This window comes from Mugil cephalus, chromosome 1 (genome assembly GCF_022458985.1).
Source record: "Mugil cephalus isolate CIBA_MC_2020 chromosome 1, CIBA_Mcephalus_1.1, whole genome shotgun sequence".
NCBI lineage: Eukaryota > Metazoa > Chordata > Actinopteri > Mugiliformes > Mugilidae > Mugil > Mugil cephalus.
Window position 1 is genome coordinate 38,617,830 of NC_061770.1, and position 13,900 is coordinate 38,631,729.

General features: G+C 44.6%; 1 protein-coding gene across 6 annotated transcripts in view; it reads left to right on the top strand.

Annotated features, from left to right (window-relative positions):
• The window catches only part of nrxn2b (neurexin 2b), a 690,784-nt gene that overhangs the window by 338,921 nt on the left and 337,963 nt on the right, over window positions 1-13,900 (top strand). The window lies entirely within an intron of this gene.

Here is a 13,900-nt window from a genome sequence, read left to right on the forward strand (position 1 = left end):
AAATGCATTCAGAAAAGAGCAACTTGACACTCCCCTGTTGGATGTTCCCATTTTCTATTACGTACCGCTGAGTCTCGGCTCCACGCGGCTGCACGCGCAGGTGTTGCTTGTTTTCTGCGCAGGACACACTGTAGCTTTGTCCCCCCAGAAAGCTAATTGCTAATCCGCCGAGAGACGGCACCACCTGGCGTGCTGCTTGTTTTCAGAGAAAGCTAATGTTTTCCGCCTCGGGCTGACTGATTGAATGATAGCAAACTGTTATTTCTATCATGGCCGCTGACAATTCTACAGCTAGCCCCCACAGGTAAGTGCCGCCGGCCACGGAGACATAAACAGAGAAAACCTCATGTTTGCAACGTTGGTGTGTCTGATTTGTGTGATCGGGACAATAGTGGAGAAGAAGTGTGTGTGTGTGTCCTTGATTTATGTTGCTCCTGTCGGGTCACAGGTTGCACTGTAACCGTGTCAGGTCACTTGAACTTCAATGCAGGCTATGGCCGACTCTATAGAGCACAATCCAAAAAACTTCAAAAGCCTCCACCGGCTACAGAATGGATGATAAATTGCATCCCCTAGAAGATGCCAGTACCACGGCCCAACCACTAGATGTCACAAAAGCACTAGGAATATTGCGTTGGTCTCCCTGCAGAAGAAGGGAGGAGTTGCAGACTGAAGCATATTTTTCTTCCTTTTGCACAAAGGATTGAAAACGGTTTCTCTTTTAGTTGGAATCTGACAGCTTCGTTACTGTAAAGTGCTGTCGAGTGTGTCAGACGTATGTGTTCCAGTAGGAGAAATGTCTCAGAGTATGTCAGGCAATTTAAGAAGAAAGATTTTACATTAGTCATATAACTACCTGTCCCTTTACCTGTTAAGTTTAAATATTGATGTGGTTATTCTGCTCGAGAGGTAATCCGTCACTGAACTGAACCCTGTGTTTCAGTTGTTTTTCAAGATGTATTTTATTTGACTTATGCGTTTTTTTGAGATGCCTGAGCGTCCTTGTACCGAAATGTAAAACCAGTCACACACAGCGAGGTATAACAGCCTCGAACCGTAAGCATGTGCTGCCTATATAAATGAGGAGGGGAGAGTCTGTGGGCGTCTGACAAAGAGAGAACGAGCAAACCAGGCAGAACTAGTGGACAACAATTTATTCAGTGCCGTGACATCTGCCGGTCGATACCTCCTCCAGAGCCCTTCAGTAACTAAAGCCTTGAATTTGAGTTAGAAAATCAAGGAGCCCAAGTCTCTCTGCTGGCTAGTCCATGAATATAGATAGCACCACACTTATAGGGAAGCAGCGCTACTAATATGTCACTGTAATAGAGATGCTGAAATATATTGGCAAATATTGAGTCGAATGCGCAAAATATTAATGCATCTGACTGACTCCTTCTACTGTTACAGCTACGGCATGTCAGCCATCGACCCTCCAGTCCTTTATATGCCCGGAGAAACCGTGTCTGGAGGCATTATTTTTTCAACTTGTCTGTCTTTCCATACAATCGTCCAGTGTGTCTACTGCACACTATATCTCAGGAAAACTGTCAAAGCATTTGTCCAGGCTTGTCGCAAATATTCTCTTCAACTCCAAGGTAAACTGATTACAGATTGTTGTCGGAAGGTCAAGGGCGAGCGACTTCACAAAACAGAGTTTTCAGCCATAACTCAATTCCTGAATGCGAAACGCTCGGAAACACCTTGACCGGACACGAATGCCTGCTTGGCCTCAAGGATGAAAAGATTATAATTTGGTGGTTAAAGCTCAAAGGTCACTGTGACTCAAGAATTCATACGCTAATTAAATTTCTGGCAAATCTAACTGGATGCACTGATGAAGTGGTGACATTTTCTATCCGAAAGGTCACATTTCAACTTTGCTGTATCACAAGTTCTGCAAAAAACAGTTCCCTTAGAGTCAGGCATAACATTATGACCACCTTCCTAATATTGTCTAGGTCTCCCTTGGGCCTCCAAAACAGTTGAGACTCATCAGAGAACAGACATGGGTCTTCTGAGGGTGCCCTGTGGTGTCTGGCAACAGGATGTTGTTAATGGGGGCCTTTGGGTCCTATAGGTTGAAGGGAGGGACCTTTGCGTATCATCCCACAGATACTTGATCAGTTTGAGATCTTGTGAATTTGGAGGCCAGGCCAAAACCTTGTTATGTTCTTCATGTTGTTTGAGTTGTTGCTAAACCATTTTTGTGTTTGTGCCTTTGTCAGGGCTGCATCCTGCTAGGGATGGCTGCTGCTATCAAGGAGTGTGGGGGTGCCTGGTCTTGTCAAGGTGGGTGGTACATGTCTAAGTACCATCCACACAAATGAATGCCAGATCCAAAAGTCTCCTGGCAGAACATTGAATTGTCACAAGATGGTCAATGTTCTTCTCCCGTTTGTGGTGTTAATGCTGTGGCTGATCCATGTATATCGCATGAGTCAGAATACATGCAGATGTAAAGTGCTACTTGTGTGCACTGTGGATGCACACAACTCAAGGCTGGAATTCTGGAGTGCTTTATGAGGCTTAGAAACCGAAGGATGTTTTTTTAATGTGGTGTATTGCGACCCGGCTCTCCCGACCTTAGTGCATCTAGATATGATACAGAGAAGAGCCCTCAGCAGCAGTCAGGTCATGGTGTCGGGCTGATGATATCTGTTTGGAAGGTGGCCTTTCAGCCGCCGGCAGCACCTTCTCTTAGTGCAAGACGAGACGAAAGTTGGCATGACATATGGCCGGCGTGAGGGGTGCCAGCACTCCGTCTGCTAAAGCCTTACCCTTTGCCCCGTCTACCTGGAGGTCCTCACTTCGAAACAGGATGAACCACAGCGTGTCTCGGTGTGTGCGCGGCAGCATTACAGTTCAGCGTCTAAGCATCTCAGAACAATAAAACAGAATGACAGTTATGCTCAAAGCTGTTTGAGCTGCTGGCTCTCATGCTACAGTCGGGGCAGTCCATATTCAAACATCTACACTCCTGAGAGTTTATAGGGTCTGTTGTAATCCCGGGTTGCCTGCATGTCCACTTTCCCAACCCGTTCCTGTGAACATTATTTTATATTTTTATATATATTTCGAATAATCTATATTCAAGAAAGTTCAAGGGCAGCTTCAGTGTGACACCCACATGTTTGTCCAGTTCCTTCAGTTGACGACATATATTTTACGGTACGTCTGAACAGGCATACCGAGATGTAAAACTCAAATGAGGTAGTTCTTGCTAATTCTAGGTCAACGGTGACGTCAGTGAGAATAGCACATGGATGACTCACAGCACCAGGAGATGAGCTGCTGTCCAATGCTTTCAATGTGCGCACCCACAAACGTACATTTGCGCGCACATGATCAGATGCAGGCATCACTTGACACGCTTTGTGGGTGGATAAATTAATTTGAGGTTTTTACCCACACACGCATGCACGCACATTCTCAAACTCATACCCCTTCTTCGTGGTAGGTAAAGTACACATGTTCAGAAGCAGCAGATGTCATGACCATTTTTAAATCTGAAAGAATGATGTGAGGAATTAGGTGCGTATCTGCCTCGCCAACACTTTCACAGTTTTCTCTAAGCAGATGGCTTTCTCTTATTTTCTCAATGAGTCACAAGTATTAATAAATTGGAATGAGTCTCCAGCCGCTCACTTAAAATGTGAATCATTCGCGTCCAGCGTGAGCCAAACGGATGACAGAGATGGATTTGCAGGGGGCTCCAGAAGATGCCCCTAGCGCACGCAGCGCCCAACACTTTGTAAAGTTAGAGCGTGTATCACTTACAAGGCATAAATTCTATGTTGCTTGGAGTGAGGTTTGATTTTTAGAGGCAATTTAATGCTCCAATGGTGGATATCCGTTTTTTGTTTAATGTTCATTTTATTCTAAAAAGAAAAAAAAAAAAACTCCAGGCCAAATGTGACGCAATGAGCCAATAAGTAGAGAGAGTGCATTATTAAGATAATGCATGAGATCTTTGCACCTCCAGAGATTCCAATGGATACACCATCTGACAAGAATGGATTTGGGTTCTAAACCAATCATCTATTTTAGCCATGTGCTACAGAAATCAATGCACATTCCTCAGTACTTAACAAATTCATATATAATTAACACTATTAGTGGTATTAGTGCATTGATAAACACCAACTTACTCATTAGATATACTTTAGGCAGCCCTAGGAAAGTGTTCAGTCGCACACAAAAGACATGCTGCTTTTGCATGTTTTAATATAAACGAACCAAATACCTATTAAAATGTTAAACAGATCACAAAAAAACAAAAAAGTGTTTTGAAACCTTTTGAGACTTTAAGTGAATATGTGATAACATGATTGTTCTAATTAGTGCAGGAGCGGAATGTGCTATTTGTGTAAGGGAACATGCCACAGGATAAACTGCATACGTGCACCTCTATCTGCTCATTTCCATCAGGCTATACGGTGACCTATAACGCTGTCATTGTACATAATGTTAATGAGATAGCTGAGGCCACTGCCTGTCGCAGTGTTACCCTGCCAAGGTCGGTTGATTTGATAATTGGGACAAGTCAAAGCACAAACACAAAGATATACAATCGGGTACGGCATCTATTGAAATATGACTATAAAAATCAAGAATAGGGGTTTAATTAGGAGAGAAAATCTTACAGAAAAAAAAAAATACGGCTCTCAATTCCAAGTTATGGTTGCACACAATTGTGCAAATGAGCAGAAGAGCTCTTACTGCAAAACTAAAGGGCATTAGTCTATCTGGAGTACATGCAGAGAAGGTGATGAGCCATGGTCAGAGCGCTTGCTAATGCTGAGCAAATGTAGGAGCTCTAACGAGCGTGGTGCTGTGCCTTGTAGTTATTTCCTTCTCTATTGACTTCCTCCTATCTCTTGTCTCTTGCCAGGCTTAACCAGGTGAAGCGAGAGCCTCTCCTTCCATCCCTTTGTGTCTAACACAAATTGTTCCTATCAATGTTCCAAGTGTCTGCTTGTAGCCTGGCCACAGTTTCAAATCTTTAACTTGTCAGGGACCTAAGCAGTGTGCGGTGGACTGGCGCATCCACCTTTCAAGGCCTCCACTTTGTCAGCCAAGTAGTTCGAGTTCCCATTTAACGGCGACGAGTTGCGATTTACACACGCCCAATCTTTTAGGCACAAGTGTTTTTTCATGAAAAATGTGACGGTTATTGGCGCCCTTTTGTTTACTAGTAGTATTGCAATAAGACATATCTACAAAAATCACAAGTTCATCAAATACGTTAAGTAAAGGGCGGCAGTAGGAGGTAGAGCAGTCGTCCAATAACCGAAAGATTGGTACCCAAACCCTAATCTGTCCCTTTGCGATTGACTGATTTGATGTTGGGTGGTGGTCGGAGAAGAAACGCAGATTGGCAGCCACGTTTTCCTTCAGTCTGCCCTAGTGACTACTGAGGTTGTATTATTATTATTAATATTATTAAGTTCTCACATCCAAAAGTACAGGACCTGAATGGGACTGTGGCTTCCTCAATGGCATACCCTCAGTCAATGATGAGTCCGCCTCTTGTCACTGCTATGTGGCAGTTGCGACAGGTTAGATGTGGACTCATTACAGACACTCTAATGAGAGAACCAGCAGCAGCCTGGAGCTGTCCAGACCCATACTGCCTTGCAGGACTGATGGCCGTCCCAGAGGACCATACCCTCTTGCCACAGTATGCTGGCAGGTTCGGTTCAAATCATAAATCAGCACCCTCCGAGCCACCCCCCCTCCCCGCTGAGGGGGCCTTTTTCTAGAGTGTGAGCGAGAGAGATGCGAGGAGGAGGGGACGGAGTGAAGCGATAAGAAGCAAGGGAGACGCGAAGATGGAGGTGCAGATGGCGGCATGAAAGGGAAGGAGGGAGTCGCTTGTCTCGTGCTCCAGCGGGAGCTGTAAGATTCTGGAGAGGACGGGTAAATTGTATGATTTATTACCTGCTTCTTGGTATCAATCAGGCGCCCTCTCAACATCTTCCTGACTCAAATACGTCTTCCTGCGGTGGCCATCTGCAATTCTGGAAGCTATCAACAGCAGTTATCTTGTCGCGCTGCAGCGCCAGAGCCTCCCCCCCTCTCCCTCCCTCTCTCACATAGGGGCAAAGAACATTGGGAAAAGAAATAGTGTGTGGCTCTTGATCGCGACCACTGAATACAGATGTCTTGTGTGCGAGGAGGCATCGCACATATATTTCGCTTCAGAGAAAGAATAGGAGACACTCTCTCGTACACGCACACACAAACACAGTCGCAGGCTGCCTTATCTCTGTAATTGGCATGGGGGGGGGGTGGATGGGGAGGGGGGGTCAGAGCGGCAGGCGTAGATAATCATGGCTGGGGGTCACAATCTGTTTGCCGCTCCCCTCCCTGCTTCTTATTCCTCTTCTCTCATCGACCCCTCCGTCGCCATCATAACCGCACACACGCAGTTTAGTATTTCCACATGCAGGCGGCCGCCTCTGTTTGTAAAATGCAGCACCATGCGGGAGAAGTTTTTTTTTTTTTGGATGTGGCCCTCGGGGGGGTTGTTGTGCCATCTTATTGCCAGACCCCTACTTACAGTATCACTCCCAAGTCCCGAATACAAACACCTCAGCACTCAGAGCTGCCACATATACAGCAGAGAAACGAGAGGCACTTAATGGCAGGAGGAAGGACTTGATAGATTAAGGGGGACAAATGTAGGTTGGAATGGCGGAAGAAGTGGATGGAAATGTAGTTAGTGGCAATAAGAAAAGAGAAAATGGAAGAGAGTGATGGATGGGGGAGGGCTCTGATATAGATGTCTCTCTGCGTTCTTATCAGCGTTATCTGCTTATATCTTTCATTTCCATCACTGCATCTTTGCTCTTAGCAGATGGCTGCCATTTAGATGGGGCGCATGGAACTCCGTCTCTCTCACACACACAGAAACACACACTTTTTTTTTTTTTTGCTTTTCATTAGATCCACAGCGATAGGCCCGCGCTCCTTTGAGTTAGAAAATATGATATCTTAAGATGGGAGCCAAATAGCATTAGCGTCAAAAGAGGTCTTACCCAGATAACTCCCGAAGAGCAAAGTGAATCCTGTCTCTTGCCATAGAAATGATATTAGTTCCTGCAGTCTTATGTAACTTTCTCTGCAATCAGACCTGGCTTTTACAGGAAAATACAGAGTCCGTAAGGGTCACTCGCCTCCAATTGGAAAACCCTCGGCCCTTCTATAAACCGTATTCCACGGCGGTAGAAAAGCCATTTATACTTCAATTCCCACATGTGGCATGTGTATAATAACCATTTAGTAAATCATACTGCAGTGGAACCTGAAGAGTGACTAAGGCAAAAAAAAAAAAAAAAAAAGGACATACCTCCATTCAAACACACTTGTATAATATACTGTATGTAATTTTGGCCTCTGTGGCTCGGCCATAGTGCGCTCTCTAATTTAGCCGTCGCTGGGCTCATTTTTAAACAGGACACTTCTGCATCTGAAAGTCAATGAAGGCGGTTAACGGAGTTACTGGTCATGAATCATAAAGTGGCACCCCCGGGTCTATGAATAAGGAACCATTTGCATAGTTCTACCTCTGTAGATTCAATTTTAGCCACGTATATCAGTAACAGCTGGGACTGGTGACTTGTAGGGGGTGGTTTTGCCGTTGGTGTGGACTAAGAAATCGAGTAAGATTTCTTTTCATTAGAAAGAGAAAAAAAAATACATCGAGGGAAGCATTTTAAAACCCAGTGAACGTTAATTCATTTGAGTATTTGAGTTAATTTAAAAAGAAAAAAAAAAAACTAAGTGTGATATTGTGAATTCGCATCATTTCTGTCCGTTTCTTTGGTCTATTTATTTATTTATTTTGCAAGTCACCCCCCTTTGTTTTTCCTCCATTAAATTAAATTACAGAACAAATTGTTTGTCATCGGTTGCCCAAATAAGAAATATGTTTGTGGCATGGAGTCTGTCTGTTCACACCATTACTATTTATTATTTATAAACTTGTAAACTCGTGTGCCTGTGGCTATAATTAATCAGCCATGGAGTGATGTGTTGTGCTGTGCAGACTAAACAAGCGGTGAATTAGAAATTAGAAATCGGTGGAATCTGCTTTTATAACTTTACATCTGTTAAGTGTTTCACTATAGACGTACTGGACACCTAATTAACACAAATGTAGCAGCTCTGCTGTCGCGGTAGCTCCGTCTCCTCGGCCTTAGCGGCCGTTGTCTCTTGTGTGCGTGGAACAATGCCTGCGGAGGGACGTAGTTGTTGAGGCGGAGACGCACACTTCTGGTCATTTCAAAGACAATGAACATGGAAATAATACCTGGCATGGCAAGGCACAACTCTGGCAGTTGTTTGTTGGTGTCCACACCTACCTTTCAAGCAAAGTTCTGCAAAACAATACCTATGAGATCTGGTTGTCTTGCTCTGTGTGTGGTTTGTAATCTTTAGTATCGTTCTGGCCAGATATTAGATATGATATTATATTATGGCCACCGTACTAATACTGTGTAGGCCTGTGTTGTGCCTCCAAAACAGTTGAGAGTCATCAGAGAATGGACATGGACCTTCTGAGGGTGTCCTGTGATGTCTGGTAGCATAATGTTGCTAGTGGGGGTCTTTGGGTCCTATGGCCTCTGTGGATCATCCCAAAGATACTTGATTAGTTTGGGATCTAGTGAGTTTGGAGGCCAGGTCAACACTTTGTGTTGTTCTTTGTCTTTTTGGAGTTTTTCTTAAACTGTCTTTGTGTGTGTGTCTGTGTAAGGCTGCATCCTGATGGGGATGGCTGCTGCTGTCAAAGAGCAGCGTTGCCCTGGGGCGGGGGTGTCTGGTCTGGTCTAAGTGGGTGGTTCATGTCTAAGTAACATTCACACAAATGAATTCCAGTTTGCAGCGAATGGCAGATTGATTGCAACTATTTGAGCTCACTGTGATTATGTTGGAGAATTTCAGAGTCATTTAGTTTATTTTTTTGTTTTTTGTTTTTTCCCCCACTATTTTTGACGCTGGCTCTTTCAATGACACCATCTTGCGCTGTGGTTTAGTGGCTTAGAGGCTGAGGGGAGAATTAGTGCCACCGACTACTTATCTCAAGACAGCATTTCAGAAAGCAGTTATTGACTTTAATGTTTTAGTTGCAAAACCAAGCTGTGGGCACATTTTTGGTTCTAAGCTTAATGGGAAAAAAAGAGAGAGAGCCCAATGACTTGGAGGAGGCAATTTGTCAGATTTACAGTCAAAGACACTAATACCACTAATCTAAAAAGACATCAACGAATCTCTTACCGCGGCCGATCCACCAAACTTGGAAAGAGAGCCAGTTTCATCCCAGCAATTAGTTATTGCAAAATAAATAAATAAGAAAGTGTCCTATTAATGTCGGGTTGAGGTGGAAAATGGCGGGAAAAGAAAATCTACAGATCTTTGACGAAGACACAAATTGTTATATAACAGTTAATCATCATCTGAAATTTGATGATGGTGGCAGCTTATTTAAGTGATCCGCACAAGGGCACCACTGTGTGACTAGGGGGGTGATTATAATGAAGGACATATTGCATAACCATAAAAATAAAGACAAACATTTATAATTGACATTGGTTCGAAATACTTAAATATACGAAGCTGAAAATACATTTGTCTTTACTTTTTTAATTATCCTGCAGGTCTTTTGGCCAAGATATACTTTTTTATTTTTTTATAAAGTCAGTAATAAATGATTTCCCTCATTGTGGCCTGCTTAAAAAAATATATATATGTGAAGAAACAAAAAAGAGCCGAGGGTTGTTTCCACTCTGGCAGACGTCTCTAAGTTCTGTTTGCTTTTTATAAGAAATATTCCCCGGTACCACTTTGCCCACAGTCTCCTCAATCCTGCATTAACATTTCTAATGAACGCGGTTTGCATGCGAGTGCGGTGGCGGGGAGGGCTTCGCTGTCCTGGAGATGTCCCCCGCCGTCCAGACAGCAGCCGACTTGAGTAATCAAGTGTGAAGGTTGCGAGGGGCAAACAGCCATTAACCTCCTGAACGCAGGCCATCATCACCATGGGCAGAGGACTCGAGGGAGGATGTGTGTGTGTGTGTGTTCGTGTGTCACTACTCGTGTGCGACTGCCAGCGCTGATGAGCGTGGTACGGGACTGTGTCTGTGTGTGTGTGTGTGTGTGTGTGTTTGATGCTAATGCGTAATGAGTGTGTGTTTGCGAGTGCACGTCTGCTGCTAGGAGTAGTGTCATCGCTTGGCTGCGGAGTGTGTTTTTGTGCATGCGTGTGTCCAACGGTGCTCGGAGCATATAAATCGGAGGCCTTGGCCGCAGTCTGGTAAATAGCCATCGGTGTGCGTGCTTGTGCGTGTGCAGTCTGAGATTCGTGCATACCTTCTGGTAACCACGTCTACTCATTCTGATTTGCAGGCAAATCAGGCCGCGCATCTCGCTCCTCCCGCCCATCAGCTCGCGTGGATCTCGCCGCGCATCGTTCCCATATGGCGCTACAGTATGGCAGCGCTCGGCGTGCCCAAGCCCGCGACCGCCTGTTTGACATGCCACTGTGTCGGCTGGTGCGATGCTATGCTGAACCCGAAACCATCTGTTCGAGGCCAATGCTTCGCGGGAGGGAAATCTCATCACGGGCAAGCGCGTGAGAAAAAAAGGGCATTGGACGTGGGGTTTGGCAAGACACCGTGTCCAGAAATCTCCTGAACTGCTGCCCTCGAGACAGTTTGGAGAAACAAGGGTGCGGCGGAGTGTGACGCCGTGTTTGTGTTCAGTGGAGACTCGAGGAGTAAACGTAGTGCATGTGTTGTCCAACTTACTAGGTGCAGTTGCTTTAAGATAAAAAAAAAAAAAATGCACACTTTATGCCAATGAAAGTGAAAATCAGGGCTTTAATTCAAAAAAATCTTTTATTCATAATCTCTGAAATAAGTCAGTCCACTAAAGTATTCCACAGGTTTCAGACCTGCTATAAGAAATTCATTCAATAAACCCATTGATTTGAGTTTGAGTTCATTAGTTCATCTTTTTTTCTTTTGCGCCGTCTTTCTCTTACTACTAAATAATAACCAGAACTTCCGGCGTTATAATTTTTGAAAATTTTATTTAAACATTTTCTCATAATAACATTTTTCAACTCAAAATCTATGAATGAATAAATATTTCAAACTTCTTACCCCAGTGATACCCTTCAAAGCAAAATTTTAGATTTGCGCAGTGCAGGCCTGATTTATTAATAAGTCGTTCACTCTGTTTAGTTTGTGGTGTTGAGTCCGATTTAACTTTTCATATTTGGAAATGCAGTATCATCTACTGTAGCTGGCGCGAGTGCTTACACCAACTTATGGTGTAATGCAAATAGAAATCTGTGTCATTATGGGTCTGCAACTTCCAAATGGAAAGTGGCATTACAGTGCCGGTCATAGGATCTGCTCTAGTGGTCTTTGTTGAGTTTTTGTCTGACAAAACAACAGATGGACAACGGTTTCCAGGCACCAGCCAATAATCGGACGAAACTGACTGTAATAGTACAAACTCTGCCTTTTCATTATTTGGACTTTTTTTTCAGATTAAAGTTAAGGCCAACTGGGGCCTTTCTGTGTGGGGACTCCGGCTTCCTCCCGCCGTCCAAAGACATGCTCGTTAGGTTCATTGATGATTCTAAATTAACCGTAGATGCGAGTGTGAATGGTTGTCCGTCTCCCTGTGTTTGCCCTGAGATAGACTGGAGACCTGCCCAGCCCAGTGACAGCTGGGATTGGCTCCAGTGAACCTCCAGAGGACAAGCGGTTATAGAAAATGAATGAATGAGTGTATGATTACGCGTGTGGACGTTCTGGGAGCGGGGGTCATTTGAGCTGGAGACAAAACATGGTAATACTTTGTCATGTAAATATTAAGTAAAGCTTTTCCAAGTTTGCCATGTGCCCAATTTGCATGCAGGACCATGCAATGCGGCTAGTGCGAATTTGTGGAAAGAGCAATATAAGAATTGAGGTCAGGTATATGGCAGCTCTGATAAAGGCTCGGCTCAGCTCCTCAAAACATACTTAAGCGCTCGGTGTGTGTATAAACTTGTGTAATTGAGGGTTGGGTTAGGGTGGGTTATCCGGGTATGTTTCCGAACACTTCAGAGGTCCCTTTCAGTGCAGGAGCGAGATGTGTAGTATTTATGGGATTTGTTCATTTGGGTGGGTGGGAAGCATTCAACCGTTTGAACCTAAGAGGCAACACGCTGAGAGGCTCTGTTTAAAAAAAAAAAAAAAAAAAATCAATAGCAAGTCAAGCGGATGCAGTTGAGGAGTTTCCAGAAGCAGAGACGTACCTGGGACAGATGAGCCGTTCGTGAAAGGTGCGCGTTTGTCGTACGCCGCCGCCGAGTCGTTTGAGAGTGAGGAGGAGACGTTGGAGGAGAAAGCGGGTTGTCTGGGCCAAACGCTGACACAAAACAGAGAGGATGTTTGAGTGTGTGCGAGAGAAAAATAGATAGAGTGGTGAGGTTGGGGGGGGGGGCGTTCTTCTTCATTACCGACACTAAGGAGCCGTGCCAGCAGCACAGATGGCAGAGGAGAGAGGGGGCATGGGATTGGCACGCGAACTGCAACACACACTCGCATACGTTGGCACGCTCAAGCCTCCGTAGAAAAAAAAAAAAAGTATGTAAATCCAAAGAATAGGTCCTCAAAGCTCAATATGTTTTCCAAATAATTATGATATAAAGCACAGGTTGAACAGACGGGCACATTCACATAGATGCTGTCCTCACCCCTAGTTGCGTAGATCATTTGCCCACACACACACACACACACACACACACACACACACACACACACACACACACACACACACACACACACATATTTGTATGGCTATCTCTGTGAGGACATCCATCGGCCCCAACCATCTCAACTAAATGCCTAACCATGATGTAATTGTAACCTTTACCCCAAAACTGAAGCTTAAACCTCAAACAGTCTCGTGAAGAAGTGAGGACCGGCCAAAATGTCCTCACTTGCACAAATGTCCTCACTTGTACAAACGTCCTCAATCTGAAGGTGTAAACCTGGAGCTGGTCCTCGGATAGGTAGCTGTACAGGAACACAAACGCGGACACATGTCATCCAGTTGTCCCGTGGTTTTCCTGCACCAGTCTCTTGGCCAGGAACACAGCCGTGCTGACGCTGCATCTCTCTCATCATCCTCTGCACATCTCACCTTCTGCAACACACACACACACACACACACACACACACACAGACACACACACACTGCCCTCCCATTATGCTCATTCTCTAACCCCCTCACCACCTCCAGCACTATAACCTGTGACCAAAATTAAAATTTTAACGACATCTTTCTTTCGGGCCCTCTTACCTTCTTTCATTCTCTTGTATGCCGTTCACACACTCACACACACTCACACACACACTCACGCTCTCAGACCCCCTATGGTCCAATTAGGAACAGCAGTCTGTTTGCACAGCAAGAAAAAAGTGTAACACGTTTGTGTGTGGGAGAGGTATCTATTGTGCACAGCGTGTACTGCTCTCCTCTGCAAGGTTGAACGGAAGAGCAAGCTCTCACACGTTTTATTCCTCTCCATCACACACACACACACACACACACACACACACACACACACACACACACACACACACACACACACAACCTCCCACAAACGTAGGAAAGAAGAGAGCCGCGTGGTCTTAGTTCATAGGCTACAGTGCACCTAAGAAACACCGACCAGCTCCTGTTCATACGGTTAAAGTGACTCGTTTGAAGACATCTCTTAATGTCAGCTATCTCATTTAATAAAAATGTATAAAAAAATTATAAATATGATCAACCGTAGGTAATTAGCTGGATACAAATGTGGGACATTGGATATTGAAACGGGAACATCTATATA